Genomic DNA, 6,861 nt, shown 5'->3' on the forward strand with positions numbered 1-6,861 from the left:
ATTGCCTCCAGATGCCAGGTTCCCCTGGCTGGTGAAGTGCCAGGGAAGATGGGCACTCAGTGCTAGGCTGTGGCAGTGGGCTGGGAAAGGCACTGCAGACAGGGTGGCACATGCAGCCCTGGGGCCACCAAGTCTTCCAGCATTGCCACACAAAGCCTGGGCGCCTCTAATTATGATTATTAAAACAATTTCCATGACGATGTCTAATATTATGTTAATTTGAAAACAACTGTGTATGAAAACTGTCGACTGTAATACCTAAATTCATTTAATGAAACACATCGTTAAGGCAATTAGACCTCCTGGATGTGATTAAGGAACATAATTATGACACTGTTCTGCGACATAATTATCAAGGAGTAAAGTGATCAGCAACACGGCCATTAGTTTGTATTGTTCTGTCTCTGCTGTCCATCACTCTGATTAGAAATTAACCACCAGAAGCATTTTTTTCCAAATTAACATCATAGGACAAATTAGCTGCAAGATTTACTGCTTAATACTTCTCATTAAAAGGGCCGTGTCTCCTGGAAGCTCATCAATGGTCTCAGGCAGGACAGTCTGGCGCTGCGGACCATATGAAGTCCTGGAGACCTGCGCCAGTTTAGGGTGGAAAGGACTTGTCTGTGAAGTCTGCAGGATCCAGTTTTTATTTTTATTGTAAGGAAACGGTTCACTGGGTATCAAAAATGATAGAATCAATTTTGCAAAGTTTAACACAAAGATAAGGACCTTTATTTTTAAGCCATGTAACTGTCACTTTCAAATGTCAGTGGACTCCACTGAAAATAACTGTCACTTTTGTTTTCTCAACAAAGGCTGCTTATGCTGGTGTGTAAATTTTGTAAATTATGCATTTAGCAGCAATTATTTCTTTTTTTAAATCATTTTTACCTTTCAATCAAAATACATTTCATCAGGCTTGGAATTTCTGCTCAGATAACTTACTTTTATCTATTTTTGATTTAATATATCTTTTAGGACTGATTTATAAAAGACATAAGCAACCCATTAGAATGCTCTACGTTATTATGGAAACCTAAAGCAAATTATTGGTTTGTAGGGGCAAGTGTCTCCTTTTTCTTTTTTTCCTCTTTTTTGTTTATTTTATTTATTTTTAAGAAATTAGCTCATAGGTAATGTGATGTATTTGACTTAAATTCTGTTGAATATCATCATCATTTATTTAACGTATGCACGTTTTGCACTCCAATTTCAATGCTTGTAGTGTACATTTCAGAGTCCCCTAAATTCTTTTTCCTCATTTGACTGCAGTAAATTAAACTGTGATTGGTTGCTGTTGATTCATGAACTTGACAAAATATATTTTACTTTGCACTATTTTATTAAATAATCTTTTGTATGTCATTATGATTACATAAAAAGTTAAAATAAATGTTGATGATTGCAAAACTTTTTCTTTATATAGGAAAAAGAATGACTTTTTATTTATACATATTGTTGAATTACAGAGAGACAAGACCATACATACAGGGAGACCCTACTTACAAAGATAATACCATACACTAGACAATTTGTGGCAAAATTCAGCAAAGACTCAATAATGTGAAAACTTTAGGAGCAATTATAGGGGAAGGGACGTATATTTTGTATTTGACTGATTTGATTCGTACGATTTTGATATGATTGATCATCGATTGCGAATGTTTGCAATTTGAACAGCAGCAGACCTCTTTTAGATTGTAATTCCCATGTCCCTAAATATTCCTGAGTATTTGTTAAAAAATGTAAAAAAAATATTTTCCAATAAGCTGGAAAATCATTCCAAGAGATACCTCCCACTTTTGTGACCTTTGATCAATTTTTACACCTTGAATGTTACCATGGGCATCCATGTTCATCAACTCTTCATCAAGACTTAGTAATCGTGCTGTCTATGGGCAGCATTAAATAGTGACTTATCACAATAGATGAAGGTGCTTTGACAGTTACACGGTTATCCTATCAGTCCATTGTTGGCTTGATCAAAATTGAATTTGTGACTATTTTATCAGGCAGTTTCCTATGTACCTCCAGCTGTGCCCCCCCCCCCACTCCTTTCCTATCCCCAGCCCCTTCCACCTTGTCCTTTCTGCTCTCCAAATCTTGCATGTGATTGCCCCAGCATGAGTGACATTGACTTCTCTAATAGAATGGCTTTCCAAAGATATAATCATGTGTTAAATTGAATCCTCCGTTTAACTGTTAATGGTGTGCTCTGGGCACATTTGCGTATTAGATGCTATGGTAACTAATTATCACTAGGGAAAGAGGATGATATACTTTGCAGACTTTGACAAATAATTATGAGTCCTGAAAAGCATGTTAGCAGCAGTGGATCGCCCAGAATGAGCCCGTGAATAAATGAATAGGTAAGTAGGAGCTCCCGTATAATGAATGGTGGCTGGTTAAAGTAACTAAACGTTAGTGACCATATAGAGCCACATGTGAGGCTGACATGTGCCTGGATGTAGACTGAAAGTATATATATATATATATATATATATACATACACTATATATATATATATATATATATATATATATATACATATACTATACATACACTATATATATATATATATATATATATATACATATACTATACATACACTATATATGTATATATATATACTATACATACACAATATACATATATATATATATATATATATATACACACACACACATGTATATATATATATATATATATATATATATATATATATATATATATATACAGAGGGGGGGAGATGTAGACTGAGAGCACATATATGTATAGTCACACAAATAACTGAAATAATTATATTCTTACAGAACATCAGTACACTTTCACCTTTCATCTGTCGTTGTTTTACATTACTAGAAAAGTCTACAGTATTGGTAAACAATCCATCCATGAAGTTTGTATGGTCAGGAAAAAAACTGTATTTGTTTTGGCAAGCGTTGAGCACTTGATTTGGAACTTGTAGCTGGGTGGTTTTATATAGTTTGTAGCTGAACCAACTGAGTTTTATTCTTTCGACTGGCAATAATGTGTATCTAGAGTTCTGGACTGAGAAGGTGATTTGTTGGGTGTATTGCTGCATTGTAATACCATGCTGTATTGTTAATAGACATTGGAAATTCTGTGGATTATCAACCACCAGATACAATGTTTCTTTTAAAAAGGACTTAAAGTGGCCAATTATGTTAGGATAGTTATTTCAGCAATGTAACAAAAAAAGTCACTAGCTCTGGAGAGATATCCTTTGTCTAAAGAGATCGGAGACTGCTGTGATAAAATGGAAGAGACAAGTCTCTGCTAGAGTCATAACTTGGCACTGCTTATAAAATGTGTTCACAAGGAATTGTACAGCTCTGTCCATAGGCTAACATCATCAATGTCACACCATGCAGGACCTTAGCTTCATCTATCAGACTAACTATTATTGTGAATGGGACAGGTAAACCCTTCTGCCCCCAAACCAGCCTTTGGAACAGTATTAGTGCTCACAGGCAGATTATTCTGGGATTTATAGTCCCACAACTTCTTTTTGAATGTCACCTGACTTTCTAAAGTGTAATTGCTTTTTCTTAAAAATAAGAAGAGTCAAAGTACACAATATTGTACAATATGACTGTCTTCCTGCAACTTGTGGCTTTTTCTAAATCGTCGGTGTTCATACCCAAATCTGATTTATTGTATGGTGTCTACCTAGTCTAAATATGTGTCAATGTGTGTAAATCCACATACAAGAGATGCTATAAAGACAATTTTACAAAATTAAATAATTTATAAATTCTATCTATCTATCTATCTATCTATCTATCTATCTATCTATCTATTAAACAGATTTCTATCCATCTATACACATATGTGTGTGAATTATGGACAGCACAGCTAGGGTGTCACATTGACTATATTCTATTACTGGTATCTGTCTATCTATTTTTCTATCTATTATCCATGTATCATATACAGTATCTATATTCTATCTATCTATCTATCTATCTATCTATCTATCTATCTATCTATCTATCTATTAAATCAGTTTCTATCCATCTATACATATATGTGTGAAAACTATAGGCAGAATAACAGAATATAATTAGGTTGTCATATTGACAATTGTATTAGTATTGTATATTTATCTTTATACATCTATCTATCTACCTTTCTATTTTGTATCCACGTGTCTGTTTACTGCTAGCTATGTTGCTCTATCTATCTATCTATCTATCTATCTATCTATCTATCTATCTATCTATCTATCTATCTATCTATTTATCTATCTATCTATCCATCTATCAAATAAATTTATCTCCATCTATACACATATGTGTGGGGATTATGGGCAGAATATAATTAGGATGTTGCATTTAATATATTCAATTAGTACAGTCTATCTATCTATCTATCTATCTATCTATCTATCTATCTATCTATCTAATCAATTTCCATCCATCTATACACATATGTGTGGGAAGTATAGGCAGAATAACAGAATATAATTAGGATGGCATATGGATTATATTATATTAGTACTATCTATCTATCTATCTATCTATCTATCTATCTATCTATCTATCTATCTATCTATCTAATTTTATATCCACCTGTCTATCTACTGCTAGCTATATTTTTTTATCTATCTATCTATCTATCTATCTATCTATCTATCTATCTATCTATCTATCTATCTATCTATCTTTCTTTCTATCTATCTATCTATCTATCTATCTATCTATCTATCTATCTATCTATCTATCTATCTATCCAATCTATTTATGCATATGTGTGTGAATTATGGGATAAATATAGAAGATGTCATTTTGGCTATTTCTATTATCTATCTATCTATCTATCTATCTATCTATCTATCTATCTATCTATCTATCTATCTATCTATCTATCACTTGTATTCTATTAGTACGGTCTACCTATCTATTTATCTTTTTATTTTTATATCAACTTGTCTATCTACTGCTAGCTATATTGCTCTATCTATCTATCTATCTATCTATCTATCTATCTATCTATCTATCTATCTATCTATCTAATCAATTTCATATGTGTGTGAATTATGGGGAGATAATAGAAGATGTCATATTGGCTATTTCTATTATCTATCAATCACTTGTAATCTATTAGTACTGTATGTCTGTCTGTCTGTCTGTCTGTCTATCTATCTTTTTATTTTTGTATCCACTTGTCTATCTACTGCTAACTTTATTGATCTATCTATCTATCTATCTATCTATCTATCTATCTATCTATCTATCTATCTATCTATCTAATCAATTTCATATGTGTGTGAATTATGGGGAGATAATAGAAGATGTCATATTGGCTATTTCTATTATCTATCAATCACTTGTAATCTATTAGTACTGTATGTCTGTCTGTCTATCTATCTTTTTATTTTTGTATCCACTTGTCTATCTACTGCTAACTTTATTGATCTATCTATCTATCTATCTATCTATCTATCTATCTATCTATCTATCTATCTATCTGTCCATCTCTCTAATTTTAGACACCATATTGGTATTGTCTGATTAATGTAGATTTCAGCAGATATTGAAGTGTGTATATGGAAAGAGTTGTAGTAAATGAAGACCTCTTTGGGCCCCTAGCACTCCAGTGCAGTCTGGGAATGGAAGGGTTAACCCTTTCCTAGGCTCCAGCTAGTTACCCTTGTCCTTCCCAGCCTGTAATAAACTGAGACAAATTTATGGTGTGTCGCAGGCTTTTCTGCGGTTCTTTATTCATTCATGTATGCATATAGGCAGGGTGCAGATAAGACGATGGTCCCCTGTAGACAATACTAGTTCATGTCAGACGTCTGTAAATTTGCTTGAAGTGGGTTAAACTCCATAAATGTAGAGCAGAAAATCCAGAGAGAAGGGAGGCAGCAAACAAGGCAGACACCGAGCCGCATCTCCAATCATTCAATCCGCCAATAAAAGTGACTTGCAGCGATTTGAAGGATCAAGTGCTCGGGTAGAAGCTAACCTGGGGTTAAGATCCTTGTCTGCTGGTAAAATCCATTATATACATATATAATCATCCCCCCGCCACACAGAATGGGACATTGTCATAATTAATAGGCTTTCTGCCTGTGACAGCCTGCCTCATCATTAATACACACTTAATTTCCAGCACATCTACATTGCCATACATTTCTTTTACTGCTGCTATACCAATCTTTTCACTTTCACAGGATTTAATACAGAGGACAAATGATTTCTTCGTTACAAACAATAGTTACAAGTAGATACCAATATTTCTGAGCTAAAAAATGTCTGAAAATGTGTTATTGTAAATGTTTCACTGGCATGGTAAAGTCAGATCTGCATTTTATGATTGCTTAGGATTTGTGATTATGATTTGCATTGAACAGTTATTGACCATTCCCTGAAAATGCTTTCTGCTATTGCTTTAAACACCTCTGTATAACTTTGTCTTCATCTTCGTGTCCCTGGATATTGGGTCATTAAAGCATAATAAACCCCCAAACAGAAATGTAATATATTGCAGCTTACTAACCCTTACATTTGTTGGCTGCATTAGATTTAGATTTTAGTGATTATTGTCCCCCTTAATTTTCATCTTATGATCCAGCCAGAAAGTCTGTTATTTTTAGGGTGTCTCCACTGGATGGAGGAGCAACAAAGACAACTTTGGACAGCACCATTTTCAACCTGAGGAGAAGGGGAGTGTTAGATACACTGGTAGATTTAGGGTCACAATAAATATTGCTATAATCTGGCTTTCCCATTTTAGTACAATCAATTTTAGATCTTCAAAAACTATGTAATAGGAGGACCAAGCTGATCTATCCAATCAATTTGTATTCAGTTAGGCAGGCCATTACAC

This window comes from Staurois parvus, unplaced genomic scaffold (genome assembly GCF_062004578.1).
Source record: "Staurois parvus isolate SC_StPar_1 unplaced genomic scaffold, SC_StPar_1.0 ptg000371l, whole genome shotgun sequence".
Lineage (NCBI taxonomy): Eukaryota > Metazoa > Chordata > Amphibia > Anura > Ranidae > Staurois > Staurois parvus.